This window comes from Teleopsis dalmanni, chromosome 2 (assembly GCF_002237135.1).
Source record: "Teleopsis dalmanni isolate 2A chromosome 2, ASM223713v2, whole genome shotgun sequence".
NCBI lineage: Eukaryota > Metazoa > Arthropoda > Insecta > Diptera > Diopsidae > Teleopsis > Teleopsis dalmanni.
The window spans coordinates 2,049,385-2,068,021 of NC_051847.1; the positions used below are offsets into that span (position 1 = coordinate 2,049,385).

The following is an 18,637-nucleotide window of genomic DNA, read 5'->3' on the forward strand; positions in this document are numbered from 1 at the left end:
ACAAAAGAAGATTTGGAGATTTTGTTAGGCTTATGTATGCAAAACACGAAATAATACATAAAATTAAAATTTTGAAATGAATAACAATTATTTGCAATTATTGGTAAGAATATATTTTTTTTACATTAATAAATGTAAAATATGAATTTCATGCCTTTTAACAGTAAAATAATAAATAGAAGAAATAACGTATTTGTTACGAACAATGACAACACGAAAAATGAAGAATTAACGAAATCATTCGTTAGCAGTTAACTGAAATTTCGTATGTACTTTCAAAAATTGTTCACAAAAGGTTTCAAAAAGGTTGGACTTAATAAGAAAGCAGTGTTGTTGTTCCATATGTTATTTTTAAAATAAGCAGTTATTCGTTTGTGATTTGCTTACATATTGGATACATATTCGTAACTGTTTACATATTCGTAGCTGCTTTGTTATAGTAGTTATTTGATCTTTATTATTAGGTCTGTTTCACGAGCTACTCGTAGTAAAACTCGAGTAAAACATAAATAAAGTACAAACTGAGAGCGTAATACAAATAAAGTGCCAAAATTCGCTTTTTACACATATGTATTTTCATGGAACGGCTTTGTGTAAAGTCTGGTAAGAACACCAGTGCCGGACAAATAAACAATACAAAAATTTAAATTCAATTCACACATCAACACAAATTTTACTTGAAATAAAATGTACGAGTAAAGTTTGTGTAACATTTTCAAATTTCGACAGATGCTCTCGTTTACTCGAAAATTTGCTGGTGGATCGCACTTGTGTATACACAGTGATACTCGAAGTTACTGCGAGTAGCTCATGGAACAGACCTATTATTTTATATAATAGCATATAAGCATACAATCCAGAATTTTTATATTTATATTTTTATTTTACAAAATAAAAAAATATAATAAAACTCTCGAACTTTTGCATGTTAGCAAAATCTTTGGTTAACCATGGACTCTCTGGTTAAAACTTGGATGAATGGCAGTAATATCTGGATGACTAATGTTAGATACATGGACGTAAACTTGAGGTAAAAGGACCAAGTATTGCTGTGTTTTTTAAATTATTTATATATAATTCCTACAATCTCAAATATTTGAACAAAACCGAATAACAAATTTTTGGAAATAAATCTACACAAAAATTAATTTATAAAACAAATCAACCAACTTCTCGTTGGACTTCATTCTATATAATATATTATTTAATTTTCAATCATTTTTGAAAACTTAATTTAACACATTTAATTTTTCACAACAATGTGCGTTACTGCAATGTGAACATCTAATTTTATTTGTGGAATCATTATTGCTAATTATGAAATGTAAATTAATATTTACATTTATTTACATTAACTGGTTGAGTAATTGATGAACATATGTCCTACAGCTTCACATAAATAATAATTATTCGCCGTTTTCGAACCACATACTTCTTAAGAAACCAAATCTACATTCATTCTGATTTACATTACATGTCAAAGTTCTTCATAAAAATAATATATACATATATACGTTCACATGACTCTATAAATATGCTCAGTCTGATAGCAAAAACCATATTATTTAATTGTATATAATCAATTCCAGAGATTATTGCTATGCAATTTTTAATCCATAGACAAATCCTATTTAATAACAATTTATGAAAAAAAAGTTTAAACTAATTCCCCAACAGCGTTAAGTATACTAAATGGTAATACAAGTTTCAAGCTAAGTTAATAATTGATATTATACGGTTTCCCATAAGGACTTTTATTTAAAATTGTAAACATCCTCATAGACCGGTTAAGTTCGCCCATTCCACAGCAACAAATATTCCAGAAAATACCACTTGTTACTAGAATATTTAAAAGTTTGTTTACTATTTGATAGACAACGCAAAGCTTGGAGACAAAAAAGCTTTCTCGTATTACTGCATTTGAATTCATTTCATTTGTATGTACATAAGCTGAACCCCTATTGCTTCGCCTGCTTATCGTTCTGCAATCCCGGAGAAACTTCGCGCAACGCTTGTTTATTGTTAATGCGAAGTAAGGAACTTAAACACTAAAAGACGGGCTATAGAGCAAAAAGATTTATTTACAAACAAATGGAAAGCGAAGTTAAGTTAAAAACAAATTGATATAAATACAAGTTTGCGGGCAAAAAATTAGCAATAAAGCAAACGAGAGAAGCGGCAATTGTTTTTTGCGTCGTAGCTGTTTTATATATGGTTGTATGGCGAGTGTATTTTGCTGTTGCTATTAAGCACACAAGTGCAAATGGTGTGATTCTATATGACACACAGGTACATATAATTTTTTCAAATAGATTTACGGTTAAATGCCTTCTGTTTGATTTACCTTTTTTGTTATACATATCAAATGGGAAGTTTAAAATCGTGAATACAACTAAACAATAACGTTAATTACTATAACAATTCCAAGAAATATAGTTGCGCTTCAAAAATCATATGCAACAATAAGATAAACCATTTTGATTAAGCTCTCTCTCAAACACGATTTCGTGCTCAATGATTATTGGCAATACATGCAAAATTGTAGAGCTTCCAACAATAAAAAATTATAATTTTGATTTGCTCAAAACAATATTCGATTAGCTTAAAGAAACAAAAAATTATTGACGGCTAGTATTGGTCGTTCACGTTAAAATTTTAAAATAAAATATCAATTTTTTTAATTTTTTTTGCATGTATACTAAAATATTGAAAATAATTATTCAAACGTATACTAAGGAAACTCCAATCAGACACACAAACAAAAAATAAAGCTGTTAAGTCAATATATATATATAATAATGTAAATAGGTCTAATTTAGTGATTATTTTGCTTCTATATCTGTATACATACAATTTACATCTATTTGTTAATTTCTCAGTACATAATTCAACAAAACAGCTCACCTTGGCCAAATATTAAAACGTAATACTGGATTCACACTAAAGTTTTGTTTGTAATTTTAGTTGTCATGTTTGTAATTTTAGCTGACAATTGTTGTTGCTTTCAATGCAAAATGAACATTTTTGACAGCTGAAATTATATATAAACCCCTCGTGTGAATCCAGTATAACTTATACTGAAATATAAATTAGCTGTCAAAAATTTTTATTATGCATTGACAGCTAAAGTTACAAACAAAACTCTAGTGTGAACCCAGTGTACAGCTTTCGTTAAAAAGTGCATTTATGTATATACATAGATTAAGACCATTTAAGGCTTATTCAGTAACTTATACTATGTTTACACTTATACTGGATTCACACCAGACTTTTATTTGTGATTTTAGCTGTCAAAAATTTTTATTTTATATTGAGAGCAACAACAATTGACAGCTAAAATTACAACTTGAAAGCTAAAATTACAAACAAAACTTATTTGCATTTTTTGTATATGATTTTGCATGGATTGTATATGAATATAGCATATACTGCGTTGTTACATATTTGTCGAATTAAGTACAATAATCTAAGCACAGCATTAAACTTCTGTGTAACGGCCACTACACAAAAAAAGCTCAAGTTTTAAAATGTGTAAGTTTTGTGTACACACATATACAACAACAACTGTGTTATATACTCTGTTATATACAACGACTAGGAGCAAAACAATTTAATAACAAACAACAAGCAGCAGAGCAATATCGAAATTATTGTTGTCGTCACAGCGATAGCGGAACAATGTTTTGTGTTGCGGCTTTTTTTTATATATAATAAAATAATATTAAATATATGTAGTGTTGAAACGTTTGTTAAAGGTAATTATCATCAATAGCTATTAACAGTTACAAAGTAATTTTGCCGGGAAAATTAAATAATTCGTTAACTGTTAGTAATATTTACATTTTGCGATATGAGAACAATTACAGTAACGAAAATAACCGTATTTTCTGCTTAACGTGTTATGTTTAATCAATTTCTGTTTTTTATGCATTACCTTTTAAAGCAGAGTAAAATTTCCAAAGCTTTAATAAATATAAAAACAAAAAGCTAATTGCAATAACAAAGTGAAATACTGCAAATGCATATGTGTTCGAGCCTCCAGTATTAACCAGCAAAATCAACAGCAGCTGGAACTGGTGAAGGAAGAAGTGAAAAGCAAAAAAAGAAATGAAAATAAAAATTCTTTTAAAAATAAAATTTACAAAAATACACAAGTGTTTTTAAATGTAAAATAATTAAAAAGAAAATTAATATTGCTGATATTAAGTGTAATATCATATATGTGTATTTCTCATACTCCCCACAACCACCCAACAACCCACTCAACTGAACTCCACAGTTTAGTTCGTATTGCATATTGACGCCCCTCGTATGATGGCAGAAATTGCGTTTTATCGTTACCAATTTTCTTGTGTTAATCAAAAAGTAGTTGCTGGGCCTAAAATGTGAATTTCAAAATAGCATATATATTTTGAAACAATTCCAATTAAATAATTGAAACATAAAACAATTAAAAAATTATGTTAAATAATAATGTAAAATAGACAAAATTATTCATAATTCCCAACAACAAAAGTCAGCAAAAAGTAAATGAAAATAAAATTTAAATAATGTTTTATCTGTAAACTTAATTATTTTTTGTGTGTATGTATGTATTTTTGTGCATAAAAACAATAGTACAAATGTTTATGTACGAGTATTGTCGGCAACTGTAAATTTTCTCTTAAATGTTTTAAAATTAATAAAACTTCAAATCAAAATCAAACTCAAAAGAGCAAAAATTCTACTTGATCGTGTAAATGTAATGTAACGTTTATCACTATAAACATAACGAAGTAATTATCTTAATAATTATTAATAAAGTTAAGCAATTAAATTGCAAACAAAGTTTGACAACAGCTGCAAATCAACTGCTGATTTAATTGAATTGACGAGGAATTGAAAATTCTAACAAATCAATACGTAAAGTAAGTATATAATGTATCTATATACATATTATTATATGTATTACAATATATCTAATATATAAGGGTAAAATGTATTAAGTAAATTGCACTTTAATGATTTGTGTGATATTAAATGGCATTTAAAGCTTTAAAATCGAACTCAATATATCCTTAAACCTAGGTCCAGAGAGTGATTCTGTTCAGAAGATTCTACCTCAAACAAGATGAATAATATATATTTAGGTTAAAACGGTAATTCTTTGGTACCAATAATAGTTTCATCAGCTCCGCCTAAAAACCTGTGCAAGAGAGAATATATAGAAATATATAGAATATATATTGAATATATATTGAATATATAGAAATGCTTCAAAGTAGTACTATTTAGTTAAGCACAAATCAAAACCGAAGCCTAAATCTGAGTGCATCGCAACCTATAAACATACAAAGCATTTTTTTTTTATTTTATTTTTTTTTGTTTTTGTTGTTACTAATTTTGTTTTTGTATCTTATTTTGTATCAATTTTTAATATTTATTGTTGTTATTTTTTCAATATATTTTTATATATCTGTTTAGTACCATACGCCTTAATTTTCTATATATTAGTCTACTGAAAATATTACTTCTATTAAGTTTTAATTAAAAAAATATCAATATTAGTTTTATATAACTGTTATATAAATGTTTTTACTAATTTGTTACTTGATTATAATTCAAGAGTTTTTAATTAATTCAAATTACATACCATCAAAAAAACAATAATTAATATTGATCTTCAAATTTATAATTACAATTGATATGAGGAGATGTGGTGTTTTTATCGATTTTTTATTATCGATTATGAAGATATCCAATAATTTGTGATATTGAATGTATTAGAAATTAAAATAACTGTTTTAAAATGATATAAAAAATTTGTGATATGTTATATACAATATTATTATACGAATAAAGTGAATCTTTGATATTATATGAAGTTGAAATATTTAATTGCAATTTAACATAGACTATAAGATATTATAGCACTCTATTCTTATAACAAAACTTCGGATTTAATAGATGTGATTTTAAATAATAAACTACATTAGAAAGTAGAAGATTTGACGAAAACATAAAATAACTCACATTTTATTTATTTATAAGCATTTATTTTAATACGAAGTCCTGTTTAGATCCTTTAAGTTCAGTTTTGGGAATAATATTTATAGGCATAAAATTAAGCTTTTTAAATGCTCCTAAAACAAAAATATGGTAAGTGTTTGTAATTAAAAATGAAACGAATTCTATAGAAACATTCTTTCCACCATCTATTGAAAAGAAGATAGAAAAATACAATGTTAAAAATGGGCAGAAAGCCAAATCAAGTAACTACTTCAGTTCTCCCTTTTCACCGGCGCACATAATAAGCAGCAGTTGCGGGGAATGTAAGGAATACTATATTTCACCGCACAACTTTAACTTTGTAAAAGGATACACGTATACCAACAACGAATATGTTGGATATTGATAAATCAAGTAAAACATTTGAAAACTTTAAGGACGCGAAACAGCTGAATTTCGCAGGACTACTTCCTATTCAAGTACAACCATAGGTATGGGTAGTAAAAAGGAATAACTACCAAAACAGAGAGACTGAGAAATCAAAGCTTCAAACAGTGAACGAAACAGATAGACAAAAGGAAACCAGAGAACTTCTGCATCAGAGAAAGCGAAAGGAGTGAATTGTACACAGCGGAACACAAGGATAAGTTCAACCAGTACATAAGCTCCACTGGTTGTGCACGTAAATAAACGCAACCTTCCTCAAACTTACAACACGTCGTTTGTGTATAAGTTTGGTGACTTCTCACAAACTTAAAAGCTTTTTGTCGCTAAATTATACGAGAGTGAAAGAGAAGAATGCAGACTCCTTATGTATAATTGAAAAGGTCAAACGACAATATTACAGAAGCTTTAAATATTTTATTGTTTTCGTTATTTTTTCAATTTTCAATTTTCGTATTTCGTTATGTTCTTTCTATTTTCTTTTTTTGTGATGTCCTTTAACGTGAATTCGTGTGCTCTTACATTTATTTACAATATATTTTTTGTGCGTATTTCGTAATATTATGAAATGGGATGCAATAGGTGGCAGGAATAAAATAAATTACCTCCCACGTTTGACATTGACATTGTCGACACCGTCGAGAGAGCACAAAATTCCTAAAACTTTAATTCCTGAAAATATTTAAAACTAAAAAAAGGAAAAGTTAAAGATGTTTAAATTAAGACATTTTCTTTGTTTTTTGAAAGAAATAAACCTCCTATGTTCAGATTTAATGTACCGTATTTAAATCGTCAATAAAAGTTACAATAGTAAAAAGGCAATATATCCTTCGTTTGGGTTTACTCTATCTTCTCTAAAGGCGATGCTACTTTTGACTTTGTCTTGTGTGCTTATAATTACACATTTAAATACTACGTATGCCTCCATTTTGTTAATTTAATATCTTGCGAAGTTAACTATGCTAGAGGAAGGAGAAAAGGTTATTTATGGAATTCGTCCACGTTGAAAATTTTTTAAAGTGATTTATAAATTCACAGAGTACTCAATTCTAAAGGGAATAGTTATTTGTTACCTATAGTAATAACATTATTTATAAACTATATGTCTATATATGTAATGTTTTACTAATTTTGCGATTAAAGATGTTGATGATTGGAAAAACATTTTTAAATTACAATGAATTATAATATGATTCATTGAAACAAATAATTATAATAAGATTAAGCAAAATTGTACAGTTTTTGTTATCTCTAGATTATATGATCAAGAATAGAATAAGTCCCCTACAATGTGCTAATACAACACAAAATTAACAGAGTATTGGCTTTAAACGGACTAGGGTACTACGTTCGTTTGAAGCGTAGTAGATCCTCTATGATAACAACCGACTCTAACAGAGAAAAAGTAATTCAGCGCTTCAAATGAAGGCCAGAATAGCTCTCTTGGTAAATATGCTAATATCAACCGAGAATATGAGCTGCTGCCATTGCCACTGTCAATGAAAATCTCATCTGTTTTTAAGCAGAGCCGACGTTCAGCTTCCCCAGACTATCAATTTTATTCAGTGGCTAACACAAACCATGGTGATCCGTATCTTGCTAACAACTTCTGGTTTCTTTTACTTGCCGTACTTGTAAGAATGATCCAGCTCTTAAACCTGATGGTTTCCCGAAACTTCATGCTAATAACAACTTCTTTCTTTTTTCTAGCGACTTAGTTGTGGACGCATTTAGTTTTTGCGATATTTTACGCAGATTTAGAAAACAGTAGGCTATACAATCAGCGCGAGCAAACTTGTGATGTTAATCTCAAAGACTCTCTTTGTTTTCGAACACATCGGTATGCCATGAAATTACTACTGTTTCGCCTTGCGGAACGTATACCTTAATGACGCAACCTTCCACTTCGAAGCCAGTACGGTATATAATCAGTGCAAGTAAGATTATGGTTATAGGGATCAAAGATCCTTGTTCAGTTTTGAAACCGTCAGTATATCAGGGGATCTTGAATGTTTTCAAACCAGAAGTTCCCTTTTTCCAATTCATACGATCGGAATTGTGTACTTCAAATTCCCCGCCGAAGCTAAATTTATGTCAGAAATCTGTCTAGACATAAAATTTCGAATACTAAGAGTTCTTTGTTTTGTGTTCTTATTTATTGAATAATTAGCTTAATAAGTAATATTTGTATTTACAATATAACTGTGCATGTGCCCTTAAAGTAGTTCTTTACTTTGAATTCTAACTTAAAAATATATTTTATTGTTTAAAACATCACATTTACGATTGCATAAATGTTAGGTTTTTTCGGCAATTTTTCTAAAAATAACAAAAAATTTACGCACTCTAAGTGCAAAAATGAAAATAAACTAAGGAACGAAATTCCGAAATACGCCAACTTCAAATTTAAAATTGAAAGATAAACAGAAGCAAATGTGTTTGGGGAAAGAAGTAAGGTTAATTGATAAAACAAAAACCAAAGTACGAAAGTTTCAACTAAAGCGAAATAGAGGAGGAAAAAGCTGTATAAGCAAGACACAAGACGCAAGAACCATTTTTGACATTGAACTTGAGAGATACGCAATCGAAGCAGCACATATAGCCAAACTTAGAGATACACTGACACACATGCACTACGAAGCACTACGAAGCACACGAAATCTACACTAAAGATACAGATTTCGAATATGAGCGCTTGGTGGATAAAAACAATTTTAGTTCAAATTTTATTTGATGTGGCAAAACAAAGAGAAAAATATTTTTATTTTTTCATAGGGTTTTATAAGGTTACCGTCAGTTAATCAAGAAGATTTTCTCAAGTAAAACTAACAAATTGGAGCAAAATGCAAACAACATGCAAATAATAAAATTCACATAATTACCTATAGATCCGTACGTACATATATGTTATATACATATGTATATCCGAATGAGTATGCGCCTTATTGCACGTAAACGTACTTTGAGATACAATTTTTTAATTTCACATGTCAGTTTTCGCATGTTTTCCTTGAATTATGTTAAATGCAGTCAAAATTATTTCAGACGAAAGTATTCCAATTCTATTATATATAAGAAGCATAATTTTATATCGTTTGTCCATATATTAAATGAATGACAATAAATTTTATAGCCTTGATGACAAACGTTCGTTGGTATATCTCACTGCAAGCTGACAGATAATATTTAGTGTGCAAGACTTTCAGATATGATACGCCTTTACAGAACTTTAATTGATATTATATATAAGTTCTTCAATACTGAAGCAAGCAAGAAAGGAAAATACTCAGAAAAATGTTTGACCCCGTAAAAGAACACGGGATATGTCGCATAAGATACAACCATGAGCTAGAACGGATAGCTGAAGGTGCTGCAATCAACAAATGTATGAAAAAGCAGCGGTTAAAATGGGTTGGTTAAGATGTGACATGTGATAAAAATGCCGGATATAAGAGTACCGCTTCAGATTTATGAGAACGAAGTAGAAGGAAGAAGAGAAGCAGAAAAAGACGGCGACAAAGAAAACGATGAAAAGACAGTGTGCAGCAGGACTTAGAAGAAATGAACATAAGAAATTGGAAAACAAAAGTAAAAAACAGAGAAGAATGGAAGACTGTCATGGATGATGATGATTATAAGTTCTTCAGGTAAAAATATTTCTGATTTTTATTATCTTATAGGATTAAAAACATGCATGTCTGAATTGCAATTAAGTTGGTGAGGTGTAATACTACTACTTTAAGAGATACTAAGCAAAATCAACTTCGAGGAATTGAAAGAGTTGAACACACTCAGAGTGTTGTAATATGACTTCGTTGAGAGATACTAGACAAAGTCAACTTCGAGGAATTGAAAGAGTTGGACACACTCAACTGAATAAAACTTAAATGATTTTTCATTAAAATGAAATGATTTACTAGAAGTAATTGCGTAGCTGAGGGTAATCTCCCAATGGTATCACAATGCAAGACTACTATAACAATAATACGTTGGTCACTATTTTGATTTTGAGCCTTGGTAACACTGATTGTTGTCAGGTGTCAACTGACATCACCATACGAAAGTTTGACTTTATTAAACATAACTTAACTTAGACTGTTTGTTAAAAAAGCATTATTTCTGTTATTTACAGTCATTTGTAAATTGAGTGTTCGAGAAAAATTGGAATTAACGCGAGAAAATTGTCATTCGATGATTTCTTACGACTTTCGACGTGGATTACGAGTATCAAAACAAGAGTGCATCGATTAACTTACTTCCGCTTTTGGCGATGAAGCTCCATCCTGCCACTGTGAAACGTTGGTACAATGATTTTAATCGTGGCCGCAGTGACGAAATTCAAGAAGGTTGTTTAAAATTAGTTGTTGTGGCAGAAAACATTGATGCTGTGCAAAAACTGATAAGGCAAGATCGTCATGCGGCATACTGTGAGATTTAGGGAACCCTAGACATTAGTTTCACCAACATTTATAAAATATTGCACGATCATTTAGCCTTCAGAAAGGTTTGGTCTGGTTGGATCCTCCATCATTTGACAAAATCTCAAAAATAAGCTCGTGTCGATTGGTGCACACAAATGCTCAAAAAGTACAAAGGCGATGCTGACGAACCATGGATGTATGCGTATTAACCGGAACGTAAACAGCAGTTGATTGAATTGGTGTTTCGAGATGAATCAAATGCAATAAAAGTTGTTCACACTCGAAGCACTTCGAAACAAATGGTCGCTTGTTCTTTTGGGAAAACTGGCCATGTGGCAACTATGTCGGATCATTCTCCATATCCATCAAGAAAAATGCTTTGACAAATGGTTCGAACGCATGCAAATGTTTATTAATCATAAAGGAGAATACTTCGAGATACAATTTTTAATAAAGTAATTTTCAACGACAAGTCAGTATTTTTTCATTATTGGGCTTAAAACATAAATAGAGACCCTCGTAATATTTATTGTACCCTCTTGCAGTGATAATAGTGTAGACAGTAATAATGCGTAAAAAAATTCATTTGTAATTGAAGGTATGTTACTCTAGTTGTCTAGTTAGGCTAAAATTATACAAATTTTGAACTTGAGACACTTCAATTTCAAAGTCAGATCTGTTCAAAGACAGACGTGTAAGGTATGATGTAGACAATTATATTAGTAAAGCATTCAGTTGCATCTGAAAGATAGAAATGCTCCGTTACTTCTGTTACTTCGCTACTTTGCAATATTGTTTATTTGCGAAACTTTCACCGCAAACGTTAAACTGTGCTGCGTTTTTTGTTTATCCCCATTTTATCTGCACTCAGCCACCCACTTTTTCCCACATTCCCAACTGACTGGATTTCAATATTTCATTGCAGTAAATTGTATGCATTTCAGTGCATTCAAGATAAGTTTTTTTGTGCCGACTGATGCCATTTTCGTGCTCACATCATTTGCCGCTTCAGGAGAGATACACAAATCCGCTATTCGTACGGTTCGACTGACTGCACTGCACCATCGTCGTCGTTCGAAACTCTCTGAATTTTGTTCACTACTTTTTTATATTCGTAATTTTCGCAATTACCGAGGGTGGCGCTTGAGGCTTTTGTTGTGTTATCCAAGCAGTTTTGTTAGCAATGTTTACCATGTTGCACGCCGTCATCGGCATCGGCATCAACATCGACATCAACGGCAGTAACAACAACGATTTAAAATTTTGCTTATCGCATTTGTATCTCACAGATACATGCGCTCGCAACGTAGACATGCTTTATTGTGTACACCAGTGAATATAGATAATTGTACATATACGAGTAGTATTTGATTTTTTTTTTTTTTCACTTACTAATTTCCACCTTTTATTATATATTTTTCGGATCGCCAACGAAAGACTTTGTGCGCACTTCGCAATTTACTGAAAGCGAAATTAAAATGTCTTTTAATTTTGTACTTTCTACTTCTCATGTCGGTATCTATTCGATTTATAGAATCGTACTTTTGCATAGGCGTACGTTTTTTTATTAAATTCCGAATGAGAAAATACATACTATATGCTGTTTTTAGATAATACATTTGCTGCTAATATTGCCGTATTTATGTATTTATGTTTTTATATAGCACTATTATATATAGTTTGATATTATATCTTAAGTAACAATTCTGCTCAAACTATATTTCAAAAACTGAGCTTATATAAACACGCTTATATAAGAATAGTAAAAGAACCTTTGTACTTATGTAATGCTGATCTGCATTACGGTCTCCATTAATTCTGTTACAAAAAAAAATAAATTTTCTCCTAGTCTCGTAAAAGCGACTTACGCCGACATATCAATAAAGAAGGTTCCAATTTCTCAAGAAGAAGAAGATTTTCCAATTTGTTTGTTAGTAAGTGTACATAGGGTATTTTTTATATCTTTTGAATACGAAAAAAAAAATTTATGCATACGAGTAAGAATTGCTCAGTCTTCAACTATACTTATTGTTTTCAAAACTCACGGAAATGCAAGATCATTGACTGCAATATATGTAGAAAACCTTCCATTATTGTGTTGGTACTTTACCGCTTCAATCTTATCTTTAAGGCAAAAACAGACGTTAAATTTATTACTTCATCAGCGATAATATTATTAGTCACTTCTATAGATGCAATAATACATAAAAAAATATTGCATGTATTGTTCATCTGGAAGAGTCTACTCAGAAGTTCGTTAATGAAATGAGTTAAAGTGGAAAACTTCAATTTGTGTTATGTGTTAGTTATTAGCTGATAGCTTACATCACACCTACTGTATTAAAAAAATGCAGTAATACTGCACTTAACTTTTAGTATCAATCGACATGTCAAAGAGATATTAAAAATCGACAGATATTTCGTTATGTTCAATAGTACATTATCAAATGTATGCTTACAAAGGAACTTCAATCAATAAAATTGAAGCATTCATGGTACATTTACTAATTGTGAATAGTTTGATATATAGACCAAAAAGCAAAGAACAACCGTGTCTCAAAAATTGCCCATGAAATACGCATTTCACTTTGTACAATATTGTGGCAACGCTTTGAGTTTTATTTTGTTTAAATATTCTGTTCAGATTAAGTAATTATTTCTCATTTTATAAAGAAATACTAAAAAAGAAAATAGTTTATTAATTATATTGTTCATTTCTTTCTTACAAACAACTGAATAGTGAAGTGTGTGGAAAAGTGAAAATGTGGATAAATTAGGGTGGCAACATTGTTTTCTGAAAGTGCTTCCTCCATACAAAGATTGAATATCTTTTTTATATATTCTTGTGTGGAGTTTTCTCACATGGCTATGTGCAACAACCCCTATCTAAAAATTGGAACCATACATATATCTGGTAAAAATAATACTTTACTAAAGAAGACGATCCAAAACAATCGGCAAAACAATCTAATTTGCTAGACAAAATTTGCAAGTCTCTGTTATATCAAAATATACTCAAACATGTAAGAAATATAAAATACTACAACCTATATATTTTATAGGTTTATTACATTCTTTGAAATATGCATCCAGAAGCCCGTTATGTGTAACGTACGTTAGGTTATACTGACGTTCTAAGGACCCAGTTAGGCCTATTCTCACATTTTTCTTATAGGGTAAACTTAGAAGTTTAAAAACCAGGGAAAGCCTAAAATGCTGTTTAAAGGTAGGCCAATATCCTCAAAAAGCTCTAGCATAGTAATTAAAACGTATTATTTCTGAAAATAATCCAGAAGTTATATGTGGATCATATATTAATTTTCATATAAAACAGCTTAAGTGAGTTGGTAAAGGGTTAATAGTTTATAGCTGCCGTAATGAGATTAATGATTGAATTTCAAATCCCAATAAAAGTTTATTTGATTGAAATCAATAGATGCTGAAAGTGGCATAACCGGAAGATAAATTTGAAATTCAATTTCGTTCGCGTGTCGTTTCTGCACATTGTTTAAAAGAAGTGGGTTCGATTTTGTATATATTTTTCCGGTAGAAAAGCGCAAAAAATAATTCAATTCCCTTTTAACCGTGGAAAGTAGGTGGCTTGAATTGGGTCACGAACATTGTGCGCCATTACGAAATAGTGTCATTATTTCAACTATGAAACGCTGAGTTCACTTTCATTGTGGACTGAAGTTTTAATGCGATTTTTCTTATTTCATAATTTTTTTAAAAAACTTTCTAAAGTTTGCTTGCTGCACTTTTTCTTCAGAGCTGCGCTCCTTCTGAATTGTTCGTATCCTTCCTTTTCCTCCGCTGGAATAAGAAAGTTTCGTGTTGCTCACTGTTTCGGCATCTGGATTTTGTACGTTTTTGGACTTTATTCTTTTGTTTGTCAGTTTGAAAGTTAAAATTTTTATTTTTTCGCTTATTATCTTGCGTTAACGCACTTCACTTTTCTGAAATCCCCAAAATCTCATGGAGTTTGTTTTGCTTATGCCTTTTAGTTTCTTATTCCAAAAGTGGGATATTCGTTTTTTAATATTTTTTTCCCCCACTTTACTTCGTTATTGTGCCTTTCTTGTGTATCTTTGCAGTTCTGAATTGAACTTGAGAAGATTCACAAAGTTGCATATGTGGCATACAACAAAGATACACCATCTACTCGTGCATACATAAAGGTCTATATATGTGCATGTGATATGCGGACATCAAGCATCTGTTCTTAATGAAAGACAATTATTAATTTCTCAGAACATATGTGAATATTGCATATAATATCTGCACATAATACTATTTACTTATTTAAAATGCAACAGATAGCTTTAAGAAAAAATGAATTACAAAAAAAGCATTTAGTATTAGTTGGTCTTAGAAATGTACCTGTAATTTATGTCCATTTCGAACATTAACTTTTAATATATATATTACTTTATTCTTTATTTCTATGTCTTCTAACTCAAGGTAGTTCACAACTATAACTTTAAATTCTTAGAATATAGAACTATTGTTACAATAGTTACAATCTTGTGTAATACCAGATACACAATGTGTATTAAAGCTAGGCTTACACCATTGTGGCTCTTTGTGATCTAGTATGTTGATCTTCTTTATGAAGACACCTATATATCTTTTATGATATTGTTCGAGTTTATGAAGAGTCAGACAAACATTTAGCAGATATAACCATATTAAATACTATTTTATTGCATTCGACTAGATACTCAAACTTTATCTTAATTTTTATGTATAATCCTGCAATCAAAAATCTCTTCGAATAATTGATAATAGTGTATTGGGGGGAGCTCACTTAAAGTACCGACCTACGAGTATCTCTTTAGAAGAAGTTTTATCAGTTCTATTAAAAATTTTCAAACCTTGAGTAACCAATGAAACACTGTCTTGCTTTAGTTTATTATAAAGTGTTGAAAAACATTTTTGTTGCTTAATTTTCATTATAAATATGGCATTTTCGTTTTCAATATGATATTATTTTTGTAAAAATTATTTTTAATATTACGACATGTTACATATATGATAATCCGGGCTCATTAATATTTAAATAGAATACCGATAAGCCAATACCGGTCTATATTACCCTAGAGACCATTAAGAAAAGTACTCTACTTTCTGCAAATTGCCAATAACAGATGAAAAGCACTTAAGTCACGTGCAACTTCCAGGTTAACATGGCCCACCTATAAATAAAATAAATCCTTGGAACTCATCAAAAGAGACCGCGTGAATACTGCAAGACTTACTGCAGTTCTTACTGGTCATTGGTGTGTAGGAACTCATGCATAGAAACTGCGCATTTCCCATAATCCTCACTGCAGAAGTTGTGAAAACCCGCAAGAGAAAGAAACCATAATACATTTTCTCTGTGAATGCCCGGCTTTGGGGTCCAGAAGATATAGGTTCTTAGGAAGATACTTCTTTGATAGTTTATCAGACTGTTCATCGGTGAAGATGAAAGACCTATTCAATTACTTAAATTCGGCGGAATGGATTAAGTCTATACTTCTATACTAGGGTTCTTGCGAGAAATATGGTAGCAAAACGGCGAAAAATCGCTGATTGCGGTACATGAAAGTTATCTAATGAAATGCCACTGCAACCAACCAATCGAGTTCAGAAATGTTTAATATAATTGACTAACCGTTTTATATAACCGATTTTTGGTCATATGACATTAGGAGTAAATAATTGAATATATCAAATCTTCAAAGTTGGTAGCATATCCTAATCCAATGATTATCTCAACAAAAAAAATCTAATCGTAGAAAGTCTTTCCAGGAACGTTTATCGAAATTACAGTAATTGATTATCTATATACTACAATATGAAGAAATAGCTATTGATTTCATTATTTAAAAAAATTTGAAAGCTCGATCGATTCAGTTCGCTTCAAGCTTGGGTGCAATTGCTCTAATAATTAACAGATTCTCATAGGAAATCCCAATCATTATTTATTGATGTATCTGAGGTCTGAAATTATGGTCTAGTGTGGAAAACTCTTGCATTGGTTAATGTATTTCACCCAAATTAAGTACTTTAAGGAAAATCAGAACTGCAACGATTCAGATTTGAGTATTCCTGCCAAGTCTGCAAATGTTCAGATTCTTGTTTTTATTAAAAAATATAATAAATTTAGCGATTATGCAACAAATTACTACTATCAAAAACTTGATAGTACTTTGATTTAATAAATTCATTTGATTTTAATTTAAACATGAGGGAAATCCCCAGATAAAAAAAATTATACAAATGTTAAGAATCAAAAATTGCTAATATTTTATATTTCCTTTCATTTTTCCTTGAATTTGCAATTTTTTTGTTTTTTGTATCTCTGCTGACTCGAAAAACGAGGCACTTATCATCAGAACTTACAAGATTACAAAAAATAACACAGATGCAAAATTTAATAACAATAAAAACTTTTCAAACTGCAGTGAATTGTAGATTTTGCTCTCAAATTAAATAAAAGCAAGTCAAAACTGTAAAAAGTGTATATTTTATACATTCGAATATACTTCTCTTGTCCATCCATATTCTTATAAATAATCTGTACGAATTTCTACCATTATGTACGATTATTGGCAATTGTCTTGATAACTATACAAATTGTTATGGATATCTAATCTCAGGATTTTTTATTTATTTAATCCTTTTATTCATAGGTGGAACAGAGGGCCGTAACAAATAGTTTCCATTGAACTCTATCTAATGCAAGACGTTTAGTTTCACTCCAGCTCTTTCCAGCATTTCTTAATTCGGCTTCAGTTTGTCGTTTCCAAGTGTTGCGCGGACGCCCTGGTCTTCTACTGCCTTGAGGGTTGAAATCTAAGACATTTCTTGCGATATCATCAGGGTTTTCTTAACGTATGGCCAAGCCATTTGTATTTGCGCATCATTATTTCATCAGTTATAAGGGGCTGATTCATTCTAAACCCGAGCTCATTATTGGTTATGGTTGCTGGCCAGAATACATGAAGGATGCGTCGTAGACAGCGATTGACAAAGGCTTGTAGCTGTTGTGCGTCTCTTGCCGTTAGGTTCCAACTCTCACTACCATATAGTAAAGTTGATTTTACGTTTGCATTGTACAGGTGTATCTTAGTGCGTTGTGTGATGTTGAATGAACGCCAGATTTTGTTAAGGGTTCCAAACGCTTGCTTTGCTTTCGATAGCCTGTGCTGTATGTCTTGCCGACTGCCGCCGTTGTTCGAAATGTAGCTTCCCAGATAGCAGAAACTTTGCACATCTTCGATGTAGGAGTCATCTATTTGAAACTTCGTTGAGTTGTTTGAATTGAGACGCATAGACTTGGTTTTGTTGATATTGATTGACAGACCAGCTGCCAGTGCACGCTTTGCGATGTTGTTTAACGATATTTGCATCTGGGAAAATCTCAGGATTAACCCTGCAAAAATATATACCAAATATAGATAGCTACATAAAATCTAATATTTCAAAAACAATGAAGTTATTCCATCATAATATTAACTTATGGTTTTGTGTAGTTAGAAAGCATGCATGGCTTGGACTCAGAATGATTTTGATTATATTATAATTCACTATATTTGTGAAATCTAAACTTCTACCGGAATCTCGCTTAAGCTGGCTGTTGTCGGCCCACTTTCTTCTATCAAAGAGTTAGAAATTGCCTAAGTATGTATTTACACAGATAGTCATGCAACAATCACATTGTCCTACTGACAGTTTTCTTCGAGAATTATGATAGAATTCTATGATATGCTGCAGCAAAAGGCAAGCAAATCCCAGTG

At 30.8% G+C, this 18,637-nt stretch overlaps 1 protein-coding gene across 1 annotated transcript in view; it reads left to right on the top strand.

Moving 5' to 3' along the window:
- Window positions 1–4,596: 4,596 nt before the first annotated feature.
- The window catches only part of LOC119678732 (protein argonaute-2), a 31,379-nt gene continuing 17,338 nt past the window's right edge, over window positions 4,597–18,637 (top strand). Inside the window, exon 1 of the mRNA XM_038090738.1 lies at window positions 4,597–4,907. The gene's annotated coding sequence lies outside the window, so the exon portion shown is untranslated. The remainder of the gene's footprint in view (window positions 4,908–18,637) is intronic.